Below are 26955 nucleotides of genomic sequence, written 5' to 3' on the forward strand. Positions count from 1 at the left end.
TGGAGAACCATGGGTGCTGGGATCGGTGCTCCAGCCCTGTTAAACCATGGGGGCCGGGATCGGTGCTCCAGCACTGTTGAACCATGGGTGCTGGGATCGGTGCTCTAGCACTGTTGAACCATGGGTGATGGGATCGGTGCTCCAGCACTGGAGAACCATGGGTGCCGGGTTTGCTGCTCCAGCCCTGTTGAACCATGGGTGCCGGGATCGGTGCTCCAGCACTGTTGAACCATGGGTACTGGAATCAGTGTTCCAGCACTGGAGAACCATGGGTACTGGGGTCGGTGCTCCAGCCCTGTTGAACCATGGGTGCCAGGATCGGTGCTCCAGCACTGTTTAACCATGAGTGCTGGGATCAGTGTACAAGCACTGGAGACCAGTCTACAGTGGCTGCCAGTCCGCCAAAGAATCCACTTCAAAGCCTTGTGTATTGCCCACTTGGCTTTCTGGGACAAAGGCCCAATCATCACCCGCGACCTAATCTCTCACTACCATCCAAGCAGAAACCTACGGTCAAACCAGACTTTTTTGGCCACCGAACCCAGAATAAAAAGAGCCAGAGCAGGCGGTAGGACCTTCACCCATAACGCTTCCAAGCTATGGAACGCCCTTCCCCTACAGCTGAGAGCCAATTCCAATCTTACCTCATTCCGGAAACAGCTCAAGACTCTCCTTTTCAACTCCCCACAATAATTCTGGTAACTACCCCCGCCTCTGCCTATACATCTGTCGGTCCCTCAGCGCTTGGACGCCCCCGGGCATCAATCGCGCTTAATAAATCCACATACAAATACAAATACAAATACAAATCATGGGTGCCGGGATCAGTGCTCCAGCACTGTTGAACCATGGGTGCTGGGATCGGTGCTCCAGCACTGGAGAACCATAGGTTCTGGGATCGGTGCTCCAGCTCTGTTGAACATGGGTGCTGGGCTCGGTGTTTCAGTACTTGAGAACCATGGGTGCCGGGATTGGTGATCTAGCACTGTTGAACCATAGGTGCCGGGATCGGTGCTCCAGCTCTGGAGAACCATGGGTGCTAGGATCGTTGCTCCAGCACTGGAGAACCATTGCTGCTGGGATTGGTGCTCCAGCACTGGAGAACCATGGGTGCTGGGATCGGTGCTCCAGCACTGTTGAACCTTGGGTGCTGGGATCAGTGCTCCAGCACTTGAAAACCATTGCTTCCGGGATCGGTGCTCCAGCACGGTTGAACCATGGGTGCCGGTATCAGTGCTCCAGCACTGGAGAACCATGGGTGCTGGGATCGGTGCTCCAGCCCTGTTAAACCATGGGGGCCGGGATCGGTGCTCCAGCACTGTTGAACCATGGGTGCTGGGATCGGTGCTCTAGCACTGTTGAACCATGGGTGATGGGATTGGTGCTCCAGCACTGGAGAACCATGGGTGCCCGGTTTGCTGCTCCAGCCCCGTTGAACCATGGGTGCCGGGATCGGTGCTCCAGCACTGGAGAACCATGGGTGCCGGGATCGGTGCTCCAGCACTGTTTAACCATGGGTGCTGGGATCAGTGCTCCAGCACTGGAGAACCATGGGTACTGGGGTCGGTGCTCCAGCCCTGTTGAACCATGGGTGCTGGGATCGGTGCTCCAGTCCTGTTGAACCATGGGTGCCGGGATCGGTGCTCCAGCACTGTTTAACCATGGGGGCCGGGATCGGTGCTCCAGCACTGTTGAACCATGGGTGCTGGGATCGGTGCTCTAGCACTGTTGAACCATGGGTGATGGGATCGGTGCTCCAGCACTGGAGAACCATGGGTGCCCGGTTTGCTGCTCCAGCCCCGTTGAACCATGGGTGCCGGGATCGGTGCTCCAGCACTGGAGAACCATGGGTGCCGGGATCGGTGCTCCAGCACTGTTTAACCATGGGTGCTGGGATCAGTGCTCCAGCACTGGAGAACCATGGGTACTGGGGTCGGTGCTCCAGCCCTGTTGAACCATGGGTGCTGGGATCGGTGCTCCAGTCCTGATGAACCATGGGTGCTGGGATCGGTGCTCCAGTCCTGTTGAACCATGGGTGCCGGGATCGGTGCTCCAGCACTGTTTAACCATGGGTGCCGGGATCGGTGCTCCTGCACTGTTTAACCATGGGTGCCGGGATCGGTGCTCCTGCACTGTGTAACCATGGGTGCCGGGATCGGTGTACAAGCACTGGAGAACCATGGGTGCCGGGATCAGTGCTCCAGCACTAAAGAACCATAGGTTCTGGGATCGGTGCTCCAACTCTGTGTAACCATGTGTGCCGGGATCGGTGCTGCAGCACTGGAGAACCATTGCTGCTGGGATCGGTGCTCCAACACTGTTGAACCATGGGTGCCAGGATGGGTGCTCCAGCCCTGGATAACCACTGGGCACCCACACTCCCAAACCGATAACGGCGTGAAGGGCCAAAAATGTCTCCGCTTCCTCTCTATACTGGCAGGGACATCCCATAGACACGAACTACAACGTCAATACATGGTCTCTGGTACTCAGCCGTATGAGACATTCATTGCATATGAATGATAACCACAAGAACATACAAGGAACTCAAGCAGATGAGGCGAGACTTAGCTTGAAGTCGCTGAAATGAAGTATTTTGGGGCTATCAGACAGGTAGCTCATGAGGGAAACCTTTACACTACAAATCTGCTGCAAGAATGAGTTACGGTTCCCTGCAGCCTTTGATGCCGCTACGATTGTACCCATGGCATATAAAGGCGGACAATGGCGTCGGACTGGAAACACCGAGTGATGTGGTGAAAGATAATCAATCACCAGAGAAACATACTCCTGAGCCCAACAACTGTCTGGATTCCTGCATTTGGGCACCAGATGTTAAAACCATAGCTAAACAAGAGCTGCATAAAACTAACAATGACTCATGTTAAGTCCATTCATCAGGCTCAGTGACATCACTGCTCACCACAACCATAACACGCCACTTTCCTCTTGAGCTAAGGCAGGACAGCCCCTGCTGGGCTGACATTTCTGGGGAAGCCAACTTAAACATCCCTCCTCCACCTCCCACAAATGAGGCAGGCATTCATCTCTGGCCTTCTTTCCTTGGCATAGGGCGCTAAGTTAAATAAGATGTATTTAGAAGCCTGGCATGGCTGGCGGGGCAGCTGCCCCTGTTCTGCACTGCAGCCTGGTCCTTACAGAAGGGCATCTGCACGTGGACATTTTGTTAGAGAGTGCCACTGGGGGGATTTCCCATTGGGCCTCATGCCTCAAAGAGCAAAGAAGACATGTCTCTAAGCAGTGTGTAAGTAGACAGGAGGGGTTTTATTTACCATGCAAAATGACCTACATACTGGGCGACAAGCAACCCAGCCACAAACAGCTTGTTAATACGGTCACCTGTTGCGGATGCTCACAATATGCAGCAAATGCTTTTAGCAACAATGTTATGTTCAATGTTGCAACATCGAACAACTGTTTTCATGTTATAAATAAGAGGACACTGTTCTTACTATGCTAAAACCTGACAACAGTTCTGCCCACACAGTCTTCTTGATTCACCTTGGCTGATCAGACCCTCCTGAGTGCTGCCACCCCCAGTGGGGTAGATTGGTTGCATCAAAGAGCTCGAAGAATGAAAATCCCAATTGTTATCTTACAACGAAGAAATGTAAGGGCGCGGGGGGCCCCTTTATATCTACAAGCTCAGTAGTGCCAAACAATCACCATATTACTCTATGGATTAGGTTAATTGATAATGTTTCTCAACATATTTACATAGAAATGTATATTTCTGGAAGGATTATATAATGTAAACACCCAATCGTGCAATATAATAAATTACACGTGGAAAGATGTTACAAGGCAATAGATTAGACTTTAGATGAAATTGCCATGCTGTGTTTTTTGGGCCTCTCACCAACAGTTGCATCCTATTGGGAGTAGAGATTCAAGAGCATGGGCCACCTATCTTGCAGACATCACTCCCCATGTGTCGTCAGTGTTGGCCTTGGGGTCGGCCAGTCTTTACCATTCATGGCAGTGATTGTTGCCTTTTCCTGGTTGCCGCTTGTTGATTTGGCTTGTAGTTGTGTTATTTGGCTCTGACACACATTGATACAAAATACACATATCTCTCATGCTTTGGATAGGAGAGAATGCAACAGGTGACAGATCCCACAGGTTCAGCCTTCCTGGAACAATACTGCCCTTAGGGTTCACATATTTCACAGGCTCAAGCAGCTATCCTTCACATTACAGAGTCCTTATAGATTTAACCACCAGAGCTGTCCTCAGATACAGAAAATGCACAGGCTCAGACTTCAAACAGCAGAGCTATATTGTGTCACAAACACACACATACGCACACACAAACATGCGCACAAACACCCACACATCTCAAACTTCAAGCAGCAAACACATCCTCTAGGTTACACACATTATACAGATGAATAAGCATCCATCAGATTACATGGTATAACAGCCCCAGGTTTCAGGTATAAAAGCTATTCTTTAAAATACACTCATCTTGCAGACCTTGGCAACAGTCCCTAATGTTAGATGTATGCATTGGACTCAGAACCGGTCCTCAGGTCACAGAGATTGTACATGCCTGACAGAATAGCTATCCCGCAGTTTATAAAAACCACTAGGATTTTGGCAGCAAACGTTTCCTCTTATTACAGAGATCTTACAGACGAGGGCCCAATTCATAAAAAAAACATCCGTTAAATTGTTAAGTTGTAAGGTGTCACCTGTTCAAGCTCCCAGTAGTTGAGCTATCCCTTAGTTTACTCACACTTTTCACCCAGCTGAGCTCAGACGTCTGAAAGCAGATCTACGTCTCAGGGGCAAACGCTCTTATAGGTTCAAGCATGTAACAGCAATGCTATCCATAGGTTACATAGAAAGTGAAGGTCAGGCATATGAACAGGAGAGGTGCGCTTCGGGTCACAGAACTTGTATGGGTTCAGGCATCTGAGAGAAAAGCTATTGTGCAGGTTATGCAGACCTCAAAAGTTCAGCCCTCTACATCAGAGCTGACCTCAGATTACAGAATCATTTTATAGGTGCGAGTGGAAAGCTCATTCTTAGGTCACAGACATCTTCCAGAGTCAAGCCTTTGTCATCAAGCTGCCCCTCAGGTTACATAGATCTTACAGGCTCGAACTTTAGGCAGCAGAACAAATCCCTCAGTGCTCACAGATTTTACATGCTAAAGTCCCGGAGAGAATAACTATCCACCATGTTACAAACACCTTCAGGTTGCAAAACTATCCCTTAGATGTCCAGGCTTCGTACAGCAAATATACCCTTTGGGTTACACATAATTTGCAGGTCAAAGGGCGCAGCGCTATCCTTCGGTTTACTAATCTTAGAAAATGCACACCCTCCTGAGAGAGAAGTGTTCAAGACCAGATTGTGGAGCAGCAGCATTCTGGGTGGAAAACCTTTAAAACAGCAAAAAATCTTACAGTGCAAATATTTTTATTTACTCATGCTCAATAGACATCAGGTTGCTTATGTGAGAAATATATGCACCTGGTTTTGAGAATGTTCTGCATAATGGGCACATGCTGAGGAAAGGCCGCTTAATTTACTGCAGAGTTGTACCATAACTTGACACAAAGGTTATGGCGCTGCAGTGCAAGCTTCCTTCATGCACACAGCACAAGTGCTCTCTAAGCTGTCATACACAGAGCTCTGTACTGCACAGGCAGGGTACAGGCACACAAGGGTCCCTGAAAGGCAACGGCCCTGAGCTAGAGACCTATGCATGTTTGACTCAAGATGCACCTGCAGACCAACACATCATTGGGTGATGTCATTGGTGGATGAAGTAGTGAACACACACACGTATGTATATCCATCATGGCAAACATAACCATGCATCAGAGCATGGTAAAGATTAAAATTCATCTCTTTCACTAAACATGTGCCGAATAACAAGAATGCAAGTTCACGCCCTTTGCACATCTCGCTTTGACCAGCTGTTATGGCAGGTCTCTGACTTTATGTCGCCCGGGTTGCAAGTGGCTTCAGACAGCAATCGAGACTGATGTGGATGAAGGAAACGTTGACCAGGCGGAGTACACAAAGAGGAAGCTCGTTGTCAGACCTAGACTAATGGTGGACCTACAATAATGTGGCAGGTGTAAAGACTGCATTGTGGGTCAAATTAATAGGACAGGACAGAGGTGGATAGTAAGTCACTGATTGTTTGTACATGCTGGTCATCCAAATGGACAATCGTGTTGTGCTGGATCAGGTGAGGTCTTTAAATCATCGCCGGCATGTAAATATGCCAAAGGATAGTACACTTGAATGAATGAATTACAGTAATTTATCAATCACTCAGTAACCTCGGTTGCTATACCAGTGCTGAAGGTGTTTCTGCTAGTGGTAGTACTGGTGGCTCTTCTAGCCTCAAGCAGGTAAGAGCAAAGTCTTAAGAGATTTGTGAAAAGATGGACGATTAATGCTGTTGTGCAAAGAGGGAGGGAGAGAATTCCACATCTTTGCTGTAATATAATAGAAAGATCTGCCACCCATCCATGCTCTCCTGATCCGTGGTACCGATGAAATGGAGGACGTTCTTGGTGAGCGAACAGGAACACGAGCAGAAGAGACGGAAAACAAGGCCGAGACCATGGACGCTCAGTGGCAGATACATGAACACTCAAAAATAATTCTCTAGGACACAGGCAGCCACTGATGCTTGAGAAAGTGACGTAAAGCAGGTTCCTTCCAAGGAAGCCCAAAAACCAGCGCATGGCCTGAATAAGGTGCAGCGTATGCGGGAGGGATATGATAGGCACAAATAAAAGGCATTGCCATAATAAATGCGAGCATACATGATTGCCTGAGTAACCGGTATGCGAGTCCCAGTGAGCCAAGCTCTAATCAATAGAAAGAAGGAAGAGGGCACCTTAACTAGTTGAGATAGTTATAAATCAAAAATCATCCCTACACTTCTGGCATTTTCAATATGTACAGAGGGATTGCCAATGGACTGGGGGCTCCAGTCAGACAAAAGAGATGGAAAGCCACCAAAAGCAGTAAGAGGCGTGTTATATATAGGTTCCTACTGTGAGGGCAGGTCGTGCTCTCTGAAGATATTGGTCTTCAATGTCTTTCTTTCTTCTGCTCTATTGATTAGAGGGCCCGGTTTAGTCTGTTGTGCCACTCATCACCTTCCGACATCTTGGCTCTTGGCGGCTGTTGTGTATGTGGCCTCCTAAGCCACCGATATATTGACTGTGGTCCAAAATCTCCGGCTTTGTATCTGCACTTGTTTTGATACGCATGCTTACACTTCCTTTTTCCTTTTCCAAAGCAAGGGGGGTGGTGTGAGAGTTTACCCCCTTGCCCCTGTAATGATAGGGTTTCGCAAAGTACTTTGCACCTTATCCTTTTCTGTGCTTTGTATAAGGTCCCAAGAAATACATTCATTAGACCTGTCTTATTATCTCTTGGATCACGCTACTACAAAGAGAGCTATCAACATTTATTGTCCTTGTCAACTCCAAGGATACGTAATGCTGTACTTAGTTTTATTAGATCGGCCCTTGCTATTAGAAATCAATACTGAAATAAGTTATTGGTGGAAATTTTTATAAATGTTTCTCCTGTTTGCCTGTTAATGAAATCCAATTAGCACTTTATGTCCTGTCCATATATATGACCAAGGTTACTTTTAAATGCATTGTAAAGCCTAATATGTAAATATGTATTGTGGACTTTTATGACAAATGATGTATCTTTTATAATGGTGTATACTTTTATGACTCCTTTTTTGGAATCGAAATAAAGTTATTTGAATGAATGATACGCATGCTCTTTGCCTTCCTATAGGCGGTGTTGTAATATTGGATTGGTGACGTTACAACGCAGGCTATTACAACGCCTGCTGTTACAACGCGGTTTTTACATCGCATACCACTACAACGCATAGTGCTTTTAAGCGCTGGATAGTGATTTATTTAATTTACTATTCCAACTCCAGTCCCCGTGGATAGTAGGGAAGGTATTGGATAGTAAATTAAATATATTCCCTATCCTAGAGCGCCCCCCAGCGCAATGGGGGACCTCAACTTCCACCTGGAGAACAACAACGACCGCAACACCACCACCCTGCTCGACAACCTCGCCAACCTCGGACTCAAGCAACTGGTGACCACCCCCACCCACCTCGCCGGACACACACTCGACGCCGTCTTCTCATCCAGCAAAGGCATCGCCTTCAGCCACGCCACAGGACTCCACTGGACGGACCACAGCTGCGTCCACTTCACCTTCAGAAGAACAACGACCCACCACCACCAGCAACAGGTCGCCTGCAGAAGCTGGAGCAAGATCACAGCCGACCAGCTCGCCGCTTCCCTGAGCCAGCACCCTCCCGCCAGCTCAGCGAACCCCAGCCAGGCCGCCGACAACCTCACGAAGTGGATCAGCAACTGCGCGGACGAACTCGCCCCACTGAGGACCCCGCCCAGCAGACCCGGCAGCAAGAAGGCCCCATGGTTCACCGACGAACTCAAGAGCTCCAAGAAGAACTGCCGAGCCCTCGAGAGAGCCTGGAGAAGGGAGCCAACACCGGACAACATGACCACCCTCAAGCTTGCCACCCGGAAGCATCACCAACTGATCCGTGACACCAAGAAAACTGCATTCAAGGACCGGTTGGATAACAACGCACACAACAGCAAGGAACTCTTCAACATCGTGAAAGAGCTCTCCAACCCCAACGCCGGAAACAACTACATCACCCCATCGCAAGAACTCTGCAACTCCCTCGCCTCCTACTTCCACAACAAGATCGCGGACATACACAACAGCTTCAACACCCAACCGACGAACGCCACGTCCAACTCGACCGAACCACCGCCCCCCACCACCACCCTCCGCGCCTGGACTCCGATCTGCACCGAAGAAACCGTCCGCATCATGAACTCCATCCACTCCGGATCTCCGACCGACCCCTGCCCTCACCACGTCTTCAACAAGGCCGACGCCGTCATCGCACCCCACCTGCGGGACATCATCAACACCTCCTTCACCACCGCCACCTTCCCTGAGAGCTGGAAGCATGCCGAACTCAGCGCTCTACTCAAGAAACCAACAGCGGACCCCACCGAACTCAAGAATTACCGCCCCATCTCGCTGCTCCCGTTCCCAGCCAAAGTCATCGAGAAGACCGTCAACAACAGCTGGCCGCCTTCCTCGAGACGAACGGATCCCTCGACCCCTCACAGTCTGGCTTCCGAGCCAACCACAGCACCGAGACCAGCCTCATCGCTGCCACCGATGACATCCGAACCCTGATGGACAACGGAGAAACAGCGGCCCTCATCCTACTAGACCTCTCCGCTGCCTTCGCCACCGTCTGCCACCGCACCCTAGTGCAGCGCCTCAGCAACGTCGGAATCCAGGAGAAGGCGCTGGAATGGATCATCTCCTTCCTCGACGGAAGAACACAGAGAGTCCGTCTACCACCGTACAAGTCAGAGGCCACCGAAGTCATCTGCGGCGTCCCTCAAGGATCCTCGCTGAGCCCAACCCTCTTCAACGTCTACATGAGCCCCCTCGCGGCCATCGCACGCCAACACAACCTCAACATCATCTCCTACGCCGACGATACCCAGCTGATCCTCTCCCTGACCAACAACCCCGCCGCCGCCAGAGCCAACCTTCACGAAGGAATGAAAGAGGTAGCCGAGTGGATGTCGACCAGCCGCCTGAAGCTGAACTCGGACAAGACGGAAGTCCTCATCCTGGGATCCTCGCCCTCCGCCTGGGACGACTCCTGGTGGCCCCCCGCCCTGGGCACCGCACCCAAACCGACAGACCACGCACGCAACCTGGGCTTCATCCTGGACTCCTCCCTCTCCATGACCAGACAAGTCAACGCCGTCTTCTCGTCGTGCTTCAACATCCTGCGCATGCTACAGAAGATCTTCCGGTGGATCCCCATCGAGACCAGGAAGACTGTCACCCAGGCACTCGTCACAGGCCGACTGGACTACGGCAACGCCCTCTACGCCGGAACCACCGCGAAGCTCCAGAAGAGACTCCAACGGATCCAGAACGCCTCAGCCAGACTCATCCTCGACATCCCACGACACAGCCACATTTCCGGACACCTAAGAGACCTGCACTGGCTCCCGGTCAACAAGAGAATCACCTTCCGTCTCCTTACCCACGCACACAAAGCTCTCCACGACTAAGGCCCGAGCTACCTCAACAACCGCATCAACTTCTACGCTCCCAAACGACAGCTCCGATCAGCCAGTCACGCCCGCGCCGCCGTCCCCCGCATCCGAAGAGCGACAACAGGAGGAAGGTCCTTCTCCTACCTGGCCGCGAAGACCTGGAACTCCCTCCCGACCGACCTGCGCCTGACCCAAGACCACCTCGCCTTCAGGAAGAAGCTCAAGACCTGGCTGTTCGGGTAGCAGCAGCACCCCCCCCCTCCCTAGCGCCTTGAGACCCTCCGGGTAAGTAGAGCGCTCTATAAATGCCTATGATTGATTGATTGATTGAATGCGTTGTAATGGTTTGCGTTGTAATGGTTGCGTTGTAATGGTAGTGCATTGTAATAAATGCGTTGTAAGTGATGTTTCCCGTAATATTGTAGGCCTCAAGGGTGACATCACTTCCTGCCACCCAAACAACTCCGAGCTCGTGAGGCACTGTTGTGTGTACTTCACTTTTAATTACAAAATAGAAAATTCGGTGGTTGGGTTATTTTGCGCTGGGTAACAGTGATAATAGTTAGGATATGGAAATATATAAAAAGCTCCAAGGACAAAGTTTAGACCACCAATCCAAACACAACAGGCATGAACCAGTCAATGCCCTGATACACAACAAAACAGTAGTCCTGAGCTAATATGAATGTTCACTTTTCAGCCAATAGACAAATCACAAATCACTGTTATTTTCTTCTCTTCTTTCTTTTATTTCATTTGTTGATCGTTCATAAAACCTCCTAGCCGACACGTGTTTCGTCTGATATGGCGTTAATCCACAGACTTCTTCAAGGCTAGAACAATGGAATTTTACAGTTTTTACAATCTATACATATGTATATTTGTTTATACCCTCCTCATTTTTCAGGAACTCAGATTTTAAAGAGTCCCCTCATAAAGTGTTGGTTATCAACATCACAAACCAGGTGCAGTGTCACCTAGAAACCACACAGGGTGCCATGAGGAGGAAGTTTTGTGGGCAGTGATCACCAATTGAGAATTTATATACTGAAAGTATAGTAGAAGAGAATCCCACCACCGTGCGCTCTGTCCTATGTGTCATTTTAGTCAACACCTGGTCAGACTTCCAATATTCATAAGTGCGGGTAAGATGTTGTAACCAGAGTGATATAGCCCCGCATATCAACCTGACGTGCTCATTCGTAATTGTAAATCAGTCATAGGTACCTTAAATGAGTAAATTCGGCCTCTAGTCTCTTGTTTAGCACCCCTGCCACATCATCAATGGGGTTTAGTTGTCCTCTTGACTATCAATAAAAAGACCACAATTCAGAACCTGTATATCGTTTTCTCTATATAGACATCATAGGCCAATCTTAGTTGCAAAGTGTTTAGTACTCACTCTGTTTTCAGTAGTATTGGCCCGTAGATAATGGGTAAAGTCAGTCCCTCTCAAACAGTATTAGTCGGGTATTTTCCTCCTGTATTCAAATTAAAATAGATGGAATTCTCCTAGTTTAGAAATTAATCGTTTTCGTCATCAGAGACAATTAAATTCAGTGACGAGGGTCAAACTATAGTTGACCCACACTTTAAACTTAGTGAGCTGTAACCGTTAACCCACTTAACTGGCAGCAAGATCTAATCATTTCAATTACGCGCATTGCACGACCCATGTCCATTAAAAGGCGTCGCAAAACGTGCCCGGCAAATTAACGCCGCCACATAAGAGAATCTGTGTGTGCTTGGGGTCTCACCTGTGACGATATCTCGTCTTCTTCAAAGTCGGGTTCCTGGCGTTCAGCACTCGCGCCATGTCAGAGTGTCTACAAATACACGTCCGATACCGGACATAGAAAAAGGACTATTCGAATATGGTGCGGTTTCCGTGGTGGAAATCCGCGCCATCTTTGAATATATTAGCCGATGTCTTTTCTCTGCCATATCTAATGTCTACTCTGGGTTATTTACAAGTATATGTGCACACCCAACATGGAAAAGGGAAAAGTATAAAGGAAATTATAGACACAGAAACCCAGTGAAGATTTCAATCACCAGGTGTCATTTCTTTCATTTTCATTGTTAACATTATGACACTACGTTTTTCACAGAGTCTGTTACCGATACATGTAACATACTTGAATTACATTTGTGTTATAGAGATTTACAGAAAAATATAAATTAGCATCATTTCTCATAAAATGCTTAAAAGTAACTTTGCCCAATCATTAGTGAGATCATAAAACATGATTAAAAAACCTGCTTATCAAAATCATGTACATTTGAAAATTCAGCATATAAACACAGTAGCTGTTCTTTAAATCATAAGTTTCAAATGAGTCATATTTACATGATTTACACAGGTTGGCATTTAAAGTACTCCATCCGGAGGTTGTCGTCAGTTAATTTCCCAGAAAGAATTGAAGCTCGTCATCAAAGTTGAGACCCCTCTCCACTGCATGGACCTGCATTATCCATCTGGCCTCGAGTTGTCTCAATCTGAGCTCCCTGTTACCTCCCCTCACATCTTGGGGCATTATTTCAATACCATGGAATGACATAACTAAATGTTCATTTTGTGATTCGCACTCCATAGCATGCGCTGTTAGGGGATGTCTCAAATCTTTGTTTTTTAGTGCTCTAAAGTGTTCCGCCATGCGATCCCTGAGTCTGCGTATGGTGCTACCAATGTACACCTTATCACATTTGCAAGTTATCGCATATACCACATAAGTGGTGTTGCAGTCAATATGCGATCTTATGTAATAGGTTTTGGATCCATTATATGTAAAGTGGAGTGTTCCGTGTCGTGACATTCTACACATACTACAGTCACCGCACCGAAATGAGCCCTTAGCAAGTAGGTGTAACCAATTTGGAGTCCTCTCAGCTAATTTTGGGTAACTGGGACTAATCATATTTTTTATCGTCATACCACGTCGGTATGATATAGAGGGTCGTGAGTTGATGTAATCTTTTAAGGTGTGGTCAGAACTCAGTAGGAACCAGTACTTTTTCAGTATTTGGTAAACCTTCGATGACCATGGATTATAGTTAGTAATCAATCTCACCTTGTCTTTGTTACTATCATTATGGTGAGATTTGGCATTGAGAGTTTCTTGTCTATTTAATTTGAAGACTCTGTTTCTTGCTCTACATAGGACATCTGGTCCATATCCTCTCCTAATGAATCTCCCTTCAATGTCTGTTGTACATTCTAGAAAGTCGTCATCCTCACTGCAGTTACGTCGAGCCCTATATAGTTCTCCATAGGGGATTGAGGTGACTGTAGATCTTGGGTGTGCACTGTTATTGTGTAGGACTGCATTACAGGATGTAGACTTTCTATAGAGTTTGCTGCACAATTTGTTGTCTTTTACATATAGGGTTAGATCTAAAAAGTTAATTTGTTTTTTGGAATGCTCTATAGTGAAGGTCATATTATACACATTGTCATTCATGTAGGCAAAGAAATCCAAGAGCTCAGCCTCACTCCCAGACCATATAAGTATAAGGTCATCAATGTACCTTCCATAATAGTTATTGTAAGAGTGCCATTTCGCACCGCCCCGGCCCCAAATGTGTACCGCCTCCACCCACCCCATGAACAGGCAGGCAAACGACGGCGCAAATTTAGAACCCATAGCGGTCCCACAGGTTTGTTTGTACCATTGGTCTTCAAAGAGAAATACATTTTCTTCAAGAATCAATCTCGACATCATTAAGATCATATTCGTGTGCTCCAGCAGTTCAACCGGTCTCCTATGTAGGAAGAACTCGAGGGCCTTAAGACCCAACTCATGATTGATAGTTGTGTATAAGGAGCATACATCCATCGTGACCAATGTCATCTCTGGTTCCCACTCAAAGTCATTCAAAATATTTAAGATGTGCTTAGTATCCCGGATGTTAGAGGGTAAGTTTAAAACATACGGTTGGAGGAAAAGATCTACAAATTCTGCCAGTTTCTCTGTTGGTCCGCCTATTCCCGATATGATCGGCCTCCCTGGTGGAGACAGGAGGCACTTGTGAACCTTTGGCAGTGTATAGATACAAGGAAAGCGAGGTCGGTATACAGTAAGATATTTAAATTCTGTATCATTTAGAAGGGTGGCCTGATGCCAGGTTTTTAAATAGGTGTTAATCTTGGCTACAACTGTATATATTGGGTTGTGTGGTAGTTTAGTATACCAGGCTTCATTATTGAGTTGCCCCATAATTTCCTCATTGTATTTAGTCCTATTCATTAAAACGACATTCCCCCCTTTGTCCGCTTCTTTCACTACAAGAGAGGTATTTCTGGATATCAGTTTGAGGGCATTTCTTTCTTTAAAAGACAAATTATCTTGAGGGTATGGGGGCTTAATATCCCGTATCTTATTCTCAAGAATATCTAGTTCCTTGTTTACACTTTTATAGAATGCATCTATGTTACTGCCATTCCCCAACTGTGGGGTCCATTTGGATTTCTTTTTGAGCCCGCTATCCTCACTTAAGTTAGTGCAACATTCCAAATCTTGTAAAACTTGGTGCAAAGTTATGGGGTCATTCTCTTGTTCTGTTATTGATAACAGAATTCTAGTAGCATGTACATCTTGGATAGTAATATCACTAACAATCGGGGGTGGTTGACAACTTGGGGCTGAGACATTTGCAGAGAAAAATTTCTTTATTTTTAATTGGCGAACAAACTTATAAATGTCAATCTTTACATTGTTGATATCAATTTTGTTAGTAGGACAAAAATTCAGGCCTTTGCATAAAACAGACGATACATCCTCCGTTAGATCAAAATCTGATAGGTTAATCACTTGGATATCATTAGCGCCAATTACTTCCCTTGGTTGGCCTTCCAGTAACGTGTTTGATAATGTGCCCTTTCGTCTGGTTTTCTTGCCTCCCCTTTTTCCTCTCTTGGTTTTGACACCATGTCTACTCTTTGATCTCGTTGTCTCGAATTCCCCATTCTGATCATTTGGACCTCTTTTAAAAAAGACGATGAAGTGTTGCCTTGTCCTTCTGTATTGGCATTAGTTGCCCCCTCCTCTCCACTCACTGATACATTGCTGGAGGACACCGTATCTATACTACTCATGGAAGGGGTCTTTTTGCTATTACCCAGAGTATTGTTGCTAACTAGGGCATCGAATCTTTTTGCAAATGTGAACACCCTCCCAGAAGTGTAGTCTTGTTCATCGCGCTTTAGTTTGCGCGCTTTCCTCTGTTTGATGTCCTCCTCGAATTTCTCCAAGATATTGTTGAGGATCTCATAGTTCTTTTTGGTCCCCTCCGGTTTATTTAAGTCTGATATCTCCTTTTCTAGAGCATCTACTTCTACAGTTATCTTCAGGACTTTTCTTTCAGAGTTTTCTATTAGTAGATTCATTAATCTCATGGAGTTACCTGTTACTTCCTTCTCCCATATCAACATCAGATCTTTCTCTAAGTCATCATATGTGGGGAACAGTTGAGATCTTAACCCACGTGGAATTCTGTCTATTCTCTGATATTCCCGGAGTGTTGCTCCATCCCACCACTTACTAATTTCAGATTTTTTTAGGCGTTCCAACCGGATAAATTTCTGTTTTAAACCTTCATTTGGTCTGCTTGTCCCTGATGAGACTGCTCTATTTACTGATGCACCTGCATGTAAGCTCTTAAAGAGATCATCTGCCACCTTGTGTCTCTCATTCCTAGAACACATTCTAATTATCAAATAGTAGCCAGGTATATTACCCAAATCACCACCCCGCAGCAAACCCACAATAAATTACAAAATAGAAAATTCGGTGGTTGGGTTATTTTGCGCTGGGTAACAGTGATAATAGTTAGGATATGGAAATATATAAAAAGCTCCAAGGACAAAGTTTAGACCACCAATCCAAACACAACAGGCATGAACCAGTCAATGCCCTGATACACAACAAAACAGTAGTCCTGAGCTAATATGAATGTTCACTTTTCAGCCAATAGACAAATCACAAATCACTGTTATTTTCTTCTCTTCTTTCTTTTATTTCATTTGTTGATCGTTCATAAAACCTCCTAGCCGACACGTGTTTCGTCTGATATGGCGTTAATCCACAGACTTCTTCAAGGCTAGAACAATGGAATTTTACAGTTTTTACAATCTATACATATGTATATTTGTTTATACCCTCCTCATTTTTCACGAACTCAGATTTTAAAGAGTCCCCTCATAAAGTGTTGGTTATCAACATCACAAACCAGGTGCAGTGTCACCTAGAAACCACACAGGGTGCCATGAGGAGGAAGTTTTGTGGGCAGTGATCACCAATTGAGAATTTATATACTGAAAGTATAGTAGAAGAGAATCCCACCACCGTGCGCTCTGTCCTATGTGTCATTTTAGTCAACACCTGGTCAGACTTCCAATATTCATAAGTGCGGGTAAGATGTTGTAACCAGAGTGATATAGCCCCGCATATCAACCTGACGTGCTCATTCGTAATTGTAAATCAGTCATAGGTACCTTAAATGAGTAAATTCGGCCTCTAGTCTCTTGTTTAGCACCCCTGCCACATCATCAATGGGGTTTAGTTGTCCTCTTGACTATCAATAAAAAGACCACAATTCAGAACCTGTATATCGTTTTCTCTATATAGACATCATAGGCCAATCTTAGTTGCAAAGTGTTTAGTACTCACTCTGTTTTCAGTAGTATTGGCCCGTAGATAATGGGTAAAGTCAGTCCCTCTCAAACAGTATTAGTCGGGTATTTTCCTCCTGTATTCAAATTAAAATAGATGGAATTCTCCTAGTTTAGAAATTAATCGTTTTCGTCATCAGAGACAATTAAATTCAGTGACGAGGGTCAAACTATAGTTGACCCACACTTTAAACTTAGTGAGCTGTAACCGTTAACCCACTTAACTGGCAGCAAGATCTAATCATTTCAATTACGCGCATTGCACGACCCATGTCCATTAAAGGCGTCGCAAAACGTGCCCGGCAAATTAACGCCGCCACATAAGAGAATCTGTGTGTGCTTGGGGTCTCACCTGTGACGATATCTCGTCTTCTTCAAAGTCGGGTTCCTGGCGTTCAGCACTCGCGCCATGTCAGAGTGTCTACAAATACACGTCCGATACCGGACATAGAAAAAGGACTATTGTGGAATAAGGAATATAGTGTGGGTCAACTATAGTTTGACCCTCGTCACTGAATTTAATTGTCTCTGATGACGAAAACGATTAATTTCTAAACTAGGAGAATTCCATCTATTTTAATTTGAATACAGGAGGAAAATACCCGACTAATACTGTTTGAGAGGGACTGACTTTACCCATTATCTACGGGCCAATACTACTGAAAACAGAGTGAGTACTAAACACTTTGCAACTAAGATTGGCCTATGATGTCTATATAGAGAAAACGATATACAGGTTCTGAATTGTGGTCTTTTTATTGATAGTCAAGAGGACAACTAAACCCCATTGATGATGTGGCAGGGGTGCTAAACAAGAGACTAGAGGCCGAATTTACTCATTTAAGGTACCTATGACTGATTTACAATTACGAATGAGCACGTCAGGTTGATATGCGGGGCTATATCACTCTGGTTACAACATCTTACCCGCACTTATGAATATTGGAAGTCTGACCAGGTGTTGACTAAAATGACACATAGGACAGAGCGCACGGTGGTGGGATTCTCTTCTACTATACTTTCAGTATATAAATTCTCAATTGGTGATCACTGCCCACAAAACTTCCTCCTCATGGCACCCTGTGTGGTTTCTAGGTGACACTGCACCTGGTTTGTGATGTTGATAACCAACACTTTATGAGGGGACTCTTTAAAATCTGAGTTCGTGAAAAATGAGGAGGGTATAAACAAATATACATATGTATAGATTGTAAAAACTGTAAAATTCCATTGTTCTAGCCTTGAAGAAGTCTGTGGATTAACGCCATATCAGACGAAACACGTGTCGGCTAGGAGGTTTTATGAACGATCAACAAATGAAATAAAAGAAAGAAGAGAAGAAAATAACAGTGATTTGTGATTTGTCTATTGGCTGAAAAGTGAACATTCATATTAGCTCAGGACTACTGTTTTGTTGTACTTCACTTTTAAACCCAGCAATGAGATGCTCACTATGCAAGCGACACGTGTTGGCCGTGACTTCACTTTAGTGGTAATAACCCCGTGATAATGAAATGCACATTGCGTGAAGGCGTCTTCTAGTACTTTTAAGCAATTTTACACTTGGCCTGGCCTTCAGTTCACAAAACAAAACATCTGTTTGCAGTGATAATGTAAAATGGCACGTGCCACAAATGTTTGGCAAGCTGTCTGCTCAGTCAAGCTCAGCTGCTACCCAGGGACATCACAGCGGGGAGCTGCAGGCCTGGTTGTCTGTTTTCAGCACTCGGCGATGCCACTGCTAAATGTATGCATAGATTTTAGATTAGAAGCAGGGATCCCATCTTTTTTGTGATCTATTGGTGATGAAGCGGGTAAATTCAGCGCCACTAAGTGGCACCTTGTGCGGAAGTTGCTTTCAAATGTGTGTCAGGGCATGACTTAGTATTGAACGGTATGCCCCTGGAACCAGGAATCCGGAGAGGGGCCTGGCATGATGTTTGCTCTCGAAAGCGTCTAAGATGCTCGCTGCCACCCTTTCTCACAGATGAGGGTAGGACATGGTACCCTGGTATTGAGGTGTCTGCCGTTCCACAACACGGAACCATGATCACAAGAGTCACCGAGGAACGCCTGGGTGCAGAGCTCGTCCTCCCCCGACACTCTGTGAAAACAGGGACGTTTATTTCATGCGGGGGAAACTGCTGAGACAGACGTCCACAAACCTGGAGTGTCTCGGCGAATCTGGGACATCCCGCCCAGCCCATTCTTGGCATTCCAGACCCAGGTGAACTGAGTGTACTGTACAGCAAAGCTGGCTTCCACAAATTCACAGACAGCAAACTACAGGATCCGAAGTAAACAGGGTGTTTAGTTTCTCAATATTAGAAAAAATATCTATTAAGAGGTCTTGTGACTGAAGTAGAATTATGTTTAACCAGCTTGCAGAGTAACATAGCACAGTAGAGTACTGGTCACGCAGGCAGCGCGCACAATAAAAGAATACATCTGTTGAGTGCACACGAGCTCGCTTTGTTCTCGCGTGTCCTGGGGGCATGAGCGTGATCAGTATCGCGCTCATGCTCACCATTCTTTATGATGCCTGTGCTCGTGGGGGAGAATGCGGGGAATGTTGTCATAAGAAAATATTGATGTAATATGAGGATGTGCAATAATAACAATTCTTCATTCTGTAACTGCCACTTGAAGAGTTCACACTTACCGCAATAAAGGAATTCTTCATCTACGCTACGAGGGTCCTTTCTTCTTTATTTTCCTCCATGGACTTCGATTGATTGATTGCCTTTCTTACAACGTCGGTTTATGATTTTTATGAAAATGGTCACATGACTGTGTACAGAAGCTGTAAAAACACACTCCCTGGTAATAGTTTTGGGTGAGGTGTTTCACACTTACGGTCAGTGTTTAATTTGTGGGGGGAAAAAACAGAAGTGCACGGACCAATCTTTTTTGGAGCCTGCTGCCTCACTGCAAAGGGGCATGTTTGGCAAATATTGATGCTGCCCAGGGCTCGAGTCGGGGTTGTAGAGAGCCACCCGGGCTCTCCTCTAAAATGTAACCACTTTGCACGCATGCATACACCCCTCATGGCGGGCTCGTCCTGAGGGGATAAATAAACGGGGGAATACCGCTCGGGGTCTTCCGGCCACGAGAGTAAAGCGCACTGGTGTCATACATTTAGTTAAGCGCAGCAGCAGCCTATTTCCTCGTGGCCCCGCCACACTACATTGGCGACGAGGCTGCTCGCACCCCACGCGAGTCTTGCCGCCCACTCGGCAACCTGCTGGGAGCTCGCCGAACCCACCCGCATTGCCCTGCTCCGTCTGCCTGTGAAAAGCTGCCTGGTGTCTCCGTTGGCCCAAGCCACGTCCGCGGCCCGCATCGCCTGCCTGTGAGAGTAGTACTGCTGTTCTCGTGCCCGCCCACCCGTCTCCCTGTTGTAAGAAAGTGGCTCTTATATATACTGGACCAAAGTAAGGTACAGTGTGTATAGAGTCCCCAGTCTCCAGAGGTATGACAGAGGCTATAGTCAGATATTGTATTGTATTGCATTGTAATTGCATTTATATAGCGCTTACTACCCCGACGAGGCGTCAAAGCACTTTTTCGGGGAGTAGCACGCCACTCCGGGACCCATAGAGGTCATAGAGGTGTCAGAAAATATTACCCTCGGCTCGTCGCGGTTGGAGGGGTCCCTGGTTCTGAGGCTGCAGGCGTCGTCTTGAAGGACTGGGTTCTGTAAGACCCAGCGGTGCCAGGGCACAACACCTGAAACCTTCGTGGGTAACCTGCTCCGGCGTACGAATCACAGAGACACGGGACACTTCCTTCGACGTCAAAGATTCAAGGTTTATTTGCTGCAGGGAACACAGAGATCACGACAAGTACACAACGTGCAACTTGGGGAGACTGCTTCAAATTGGTTCTGTGGATCGCTCCTTTTATACAGTTTTTACCCATAGGACAACATGGCACACAAAAGTTTACAACCCGGTTCCCACCATTATCCCCCAGAGGGGTCGCTTTGGTCACTTTGAAACACATGAGGTCCGGAACATAAGTGCGGAAACATTTGGCGGTTCCCAATTGTAAAAACCCATCTTCCCACCATTAGCAAATTCCAATCAGCAGTAAAACAGATCGAAATAGGAACAAAGACAGGTGCAGAGGAAGACGGAGACAGTGGGGAGATCGGAAAGGGTGTAAAAGGGGAGGTATCGGGAAACACGGGCTACAAGCATCAAAGGGACGTGCCTAATGAGATGCACGGCTGAGACAATAAGTCCGTGCGGCAAGATGAGCCTTGAGCGGCACCATCTGCCTTACAGTAGCATCCCCCTCGTCATAAAGACACTTACAAAGAACATGTGTCTTCCGCAAATATCTTGGGAGTCCCAGGGTCGCGAAGCGGACAACGTCCGTTCGCTGGCTACTTGAGGGCAAGAGACAAAATGGATGCCGTATCTAAGATGGAACCCGTGGGTACAGATGAAAAACCCACATAACAAACGAACGGTTTAAGTTAGCACAGCGAAACTGCGCACACTTGCCAAACTCGTCATTTGCGGTTCATAGATACCAGACTCGACCATATTCGTGCGAGTCGAAAACACCACTTACAATTGTCACGGAACCTCAGACGCTCCTTTTGCCCTCATGTAGGCAAGCACTAGTCGGAATCATATTCGATATTCATCAGACCATCGAGATGTTGCTGTAGCATAGCTCTGTCCAACCGAGTCCCCTTGGTAACAGATGGTTGTCTCATACACGTTGTAGCACAGAGGCCACATAAGGCAGGACCACACTGCACACAAAGGCAACACGTGAACAGGAACACTACAACGACTCCGATGATCATCAGAATCTTCCAACCCCAAGTCGACATCAGGCCCCAAAACCAGCCAAGCAGCGTCCAATCCCCTACATCCACGTGTATGGATTCGGAGATCTTATGCAACCTCGAGATGGCTTGATAGACAGTAGGAGCATTATCTGGAATGAAAATGCAGCAGCTCGAATGGATCACCTTACATACCCCTCCTCGATCTGCTAAGATGACATCTAAAACCATACGGTTTTGTAACGTCATAAGTCTCTCCGCCTGAAGTTCAGTGGTGATATTACCAAGGGCACTAGCAGTAATATTAGCTGTCGATTCTACCACTCGAGTCAACTGTCTCAGGTTCCTACTATTAACCATAGGTCCCCAAAACGGGAGGAAACCCTTGAAAAAGTCTCCTGCCTCTTGACCGGCAGTATCCTCTTCGCTAATTACGCCTCGTACAACTCTAGTCTTATGATAATCGGCATCTACAGTGAACGTCGGAGGCAACAGATTTGCAATGTAACATGAGCCCATGAAGTCAGCGGGCAACCATGCATATGCACGATCATAGCAGATAAAGTATGTACCCTTGGCAGCCAGAAACACAGGGGACGAGACCATCGGCAGGATGTAATTTTCAGTGCAAGCACTTGCTCCAAGTCGGGCTTGCGATCTACGGCCACGACCCATGAGACAAAAATTACCAGTGTGGGGTACGACCCATATCGGAGGCGAGCTTTTAAGCTGCTTTTCGCTGGTGAACACACTATATTCACCTCTACTTAGGACCCTATAGGCTTGTATCTCTTCTTCAGGAATAAGCGAAGGATCATAGATATCGCTATCTAAATCCTCTATTGCTATCGATAAAGGTTTTTGATACGAGGTAGGACCAGAGTAGGGGGAACGTGGTTCTCGAATGGGGTGGAAACCCAGTGCGCTTCGAAACATTGTTTGGAATGCTCGAGCTGACCCTTGGGAACTATACGGTAACACCAGATATGGAATTCCCTTATCCGTAGTATGTGGCATCAACCCACACACCCAACAATTAGTAGTGTTAACCACTAACTGATGCTGATGGAGGAGCTGAATAAAGGAATTGTTGCGGAATTCTACACGTCTTGCCTGCTCGTGTTCGGGTAACATGTGAAAGGAATGAGGAGAAACAGTAGAGGTAAGATTAGGGTCAGGAGTAGGAGTAGGTGTAGCAGGTAAGAAGTAAGACATTGTGTAATACACCCCACCCGCCAATAATGCAGAAGCAGTCAAAAATAATACAAACAGTTGGAATATAAAACATTTGGTACGACTGAGTTGCTGCAGCTTGAATCGATGAACTTGAGCTCCCTCCAAATCATTCAGCTTCGAGAATGCCATTCCCTACGACCGTCCGCAACGTTTCTTGACGCACTTCGTTCTGTGCAGCAATAGTCAATCCCTAGGAGTTCCCAGGAACCGACGGCCTTTAACCTAGCGTCAAGACCTACTGTCCAGAAGGAAGTACGCGCGCGGCCCTACGGCCTTCAATGCACAATATGTATATATGCAAAAACAAAGTCTCTCAGCTGTAAAAGCAAAAGTACAAGGAATGAAGCTCAATATATATATATATACAAAATAATCACAGTAATATGAATGTTCAAAACTGATCACGGAAAACGGGATAATGCAGTTGTCAATACAGCAAGGCAAGATCTTTTTATTTGTCCTTAGTGCGAGATCGCAAAAAGTATCGGGTTTTCCCAGGACGTGTCTGCTCGTCAAACAAAGGATCCGTTGAAGCGACAGCGTCCTGCTGATCAGTTGAGTGTTCTGGTCTCGAGTCTTTTGATGCTATTGGTTCAACAGTGTCTTTCTGCTGCGCTGAGGATTCTTCAACAAGCTGTGCGTCGCTAAAAGGCACAAACGCCGGCAATGTTTCTGTTTCAGATGACGCAATGCCTCTCCTTACCCACGGGTCTGCCGGCAAAGGGATGGGGACTCTTTTGGTGTGCGTGGCATGCACCCAATTCTTACGTCCCTCGAGACGAACGGCAGTCTTCGTGGCCAGGAGCACTTGGTAGGGTCCGGTGAACCTCGGGTCCAGGTTATTTTTGCGTGAAAAGTTCCTTGTCACCACCCAGTCTCCGGGCTGGAGCTGGTGGCCTGGACCCTCCGTCTGCGTCGGCAATGCGTCGTAAACCTGTTGGTGAATTAACCTCAGTTTAGCAGTCAAGTCATGTAGATAATCGATCAACATTGGGTACTCAAGATCAGAAAACATTCCTGGCCTAGGAACCCCCCACACATTCGCAGGACGGCCGAACACTATTTCATAGGGACTAAGCCCTACTCGGGAGTGTACAGTCGCCCTAGTTGACAGTAATGCTAAAGGTAAAGCGTCAGGCCACGAAAGACCAGTCGTAGCCTGAATCTTCGCTAACTTTAGTTTAAGGGTGCCGTTGTACCCTTCAACCAATCCAGCTGACTGGGGATGATTGGCGCTGTGGAATTTCTGATTAATTCCAAGGCCCTTACACACACTCTTCATCACACTTCCAACAAACTCACTTCCGTTATCTGACCACACGACTCTAGGCATTCCATACCGAGGAAAATATTCCTTCAGTAGGATTTTCGCAGTAGACAAAGCAGTATTGTCTTTGAGAGGATAGGCCTCGATCCATCGGGAGAATGCGCAAACCACAACTAAAACGTATTTCAGGTTATTGCATCGCTCCATATGGATGAAGTCCAGTTGAATCACCTCAAAGGGATACGAAGGAGGAGCAAAACTGCCAGGAGGAGTTGGGGTTCCTTTGCCAGGATTATACATTATGCACACCATACAATTCTTCACCAGACGTTCAGCACATTTCGTAATGCCATCATTCTTCCACACAGGAGCCAGCAACTTACAAATACCTTTCGCGCTAATATGTGCTAACCCATGCGCCATTGTCACAACGGCCAGCACATACGCATCAGGCAACATCCATCTTTTCTGATCAGTCAAATCAATCCAACAACCATTCGCATCCAACTTTCCCGTACTTTCTTTCCACTTCATCTTTTCAGTCTCGGTGGCCTCATTCTGAATTGCTTTCACACTTTCGATAGTGTCCTCACACATACTCGATTCTGTAGGCCACCTAACCGAACTCGTCACATACATCCGAGTGCTAAGGTTCCGGGCAGTCTCCTTAGCAGTCTCATCCGCAAACGCATTACCACGACCAACATCATCCGTCACCTTACGATGCGCACTACATTTAACAATCGCAACTTGCGTAGGCAAAGTCAATGCGTCCAAAAGATCATTCACAAGCTGGCCATGCTGTATCTTCGTACCGTGCGCCGTCAAGAAACCTCTCTCTCTCCACAATCGTCCAAAACTGTGAGCAACACCAAACGCGTATTGACTGTCGGTAAACACATTCACACGTTTCCCTTTCGCTAACACACATGCTCTAGTAAGAGCAATCAGTTCTGCAGCTTGGGCAGAATTCTGATTCAACCTTGCAGTCTCAACAACAGTATTCAACGTTACAACAGCATAAGCAGTAGTCACATCGCCATTCGGCAACGTAAAACATGACCCATCCACATACAAGGTACCATCCGGATCTTCCAATGGGGTGTTTTTAAGGTCCACTCGACCTTTTGTTTCCTCTGCAGTCCTCAAGTAGCAATCATGTTCTGCTACTTCATCTGACTCTGTGCTAATTGGTAACAAAGTTGCCGGGTTTAGAACATTACAACGTTTTATTTGAATGTGGCTTGCCAATAATGTCAACTCGTACCCAGACAACCTCGCACTCGTCAAGTGCTGAGTTTTCGTTCGATTCAAAAGAGTATCGACTGCATGCGGAACCATCACCGTAAGCATATTATCCATGACCAATCCTGCTGATTGTCGGATGGAGACCGCAGCTGCCGCTGTTGCTCGTAAACAACTATTCAAGGCTCTAGCTACTGGGTCCAAGGTCGAGGAAAAATATGCGCATGGACGTTGCTTACCACCAAAAGGTTGCGTTAAAACACTCAAAGCACAACCTTCCCTCTCGTGAACATATAACGTAAACGGCTTACTGTAGTCAGGAGTACCTAACACAGGAGCCGAACACAATGAATCACGTAATTCAGAAAAACTTTTCTGACATTCTTCCGTCCATGGTAAAGGAGTTGAAACATCCTTGCACGTAAGAGCCACCAATGGTTTCGCTAGCAATGAAAAATTAGGAATCCATTGCCTGCAGTACGACGTGATACCTAGAAAGGCCCGTACATCTCTTTGGGTTTTTGGCACAGCCATTCGGGCAATTGCCGCAATTCTCTCTGGGGTCAACCTCCTTCCCTCCTTTGACAATAAGTGACCTAGATAGGTTACTTCTTGACAACAATATTGGAGTTTAGTAGGTGACACCTTGTGATTTAACTCACAGAGATGTTGCAGCAACGACACCGTAGCAATTTTGCAAATGTCCTGAGTATCAGCAGCCACCAATAAGTCGTCGACATATTGGATCAAGGCTGCACCAACCGGCAACCTAAACGCATCCAGTTGACCCTTTAAGGCTTGACTGTAAATCGATGGACTTTCACAGTAGCCCTGAGGAGCGCGTTTGAACCGGAAGCTACGTCCACCGAGAGAGAAACCGAAAAGGTCCCTGCTCTCTTCGGCAATCGGGATGCTGAAAAACGCATTTTTCAAGTCAATCACCGAAAACCATGACGCAGAAGCTGGAATCAGAGTCAGCAGCGCCGTGATGTCGGGCACAACAGGAAATTGAGGAACCACAATTTTATTCACCTCCCGTAAATCGATAACAAAACGATAAACAGGCGGTTTTGAAGGATCTGTACGTTTAAGAATGGGCAGCACAGGACTATTGCACACGTTTCCCCGAGTCTCTTCAATAACATCTTTCTCGATCAAATCATAGATGATCGCTAACAGTGCTCGTTCACCATCAAGGGAGATACGATATTGGGGAATACGTGGCAGACGCACATTAGATTTCAGCTGTACAACATAAGGGGAGATATCAAGTAGGCCCACGTCATTTGGACCCGTTGCCCACAAAGACGCAGGAAGAGAACTCAATTCCGGTGGGAGCTTATCGAGGGACAAGTACATGGGAGAGACAACCCTCTCTCCTAACGTAAGCTTCACACCCGCAGGAGAACAATACAAAGTCGCATACAAACGTTTAAGCAAATCCAGGCCCAAAAGATTTTCGCCACAACCCGTGGTTAGAATCAACGGAGCTTCTAGCTCACGTGGCCCAATCTGAAGGGGCAAAGGGCGTGAAACTGGATTGCTAACAGGGGTGCCAGAG

This window comes from Lissotriton vulgaris, chromosome 2_1 (genome assembly GCF_964263255.1).
Source record: "Lissotriton vulgaris chromosome 2_1, aLisVul1.2, whole genome shotgun sequence".
Taxonomy (NCBI): Eukaryota; Metazoa; Chordata; class Amphibia; order Caudata; family Salamandridae; genus Lissotriton; species Lissotriton vulgaris.